This window comes from Gallinula chloropus, assembly GCF_964237585.1.
Source record: "Gallinula chloropus genome assembly, chromosome: 1".
Taxonomy (NCBI): domain Eukaryota; kingdom Metazoa; phylum Chordata; class Aves; order Gruiformes; family Rallidae; genus Gallinula; species Gallinula chloropus.
In genome coordinates this window covers 87,932,499-87,933,005 of record NC_140085.1, presented here as the reverse complement: position 1 = coordinate 87,933,005, position 507 = coordinate 87,932,499, and positions in this window count along the sequence as shown.

The window sequence follows — 507 nt, the reverse complement described above, 5'->3', positions numbered from 1 at the left end:
AGCGCAGCCCCCCGCGCTGTGGCGCGGCTCAGGGTCGGTCGTGTGGAAAGGCGCCTCCGGAGGTCCTGTGCTTGCCCCCCTCCCTCCCCCCCCGCCCCACCGTGAGGCGCGGTGGTGCCAGCAAGACCCGCGGGAGACCCACGGGGCGCCCCGAGGCTACAGGCGGCCGCGGCGGTCACGAGGGATAAACCGCCAAACCGGCGGGGGGGAGGCGCGGCGCCCGGCGCGGCCCGGCCCGGCATGGCGGCGGCGCTGGGGCCGGCCCGACGCGGCGCCCCCCGGCGGCCTCACCACCTCCCCCCCGGGAAGGCGGAAGGAGCCCCGCGCTTCGACCCGCCTCTCCCCCCCCCCCCCCCCCCCAACACCCCGGCGAGGCGCGGCTGGGGCAGCCGAGGTGAGCCCCAAGGTACCGCTGCCGCTCCCGCCCACAGCCCTCGTCCCGGTGCCATCCCCTCGGAGGGGCGGTGCGGCGGGCCGGGCCGGGGCGGGGCAGCGAGGGTTCTTTAT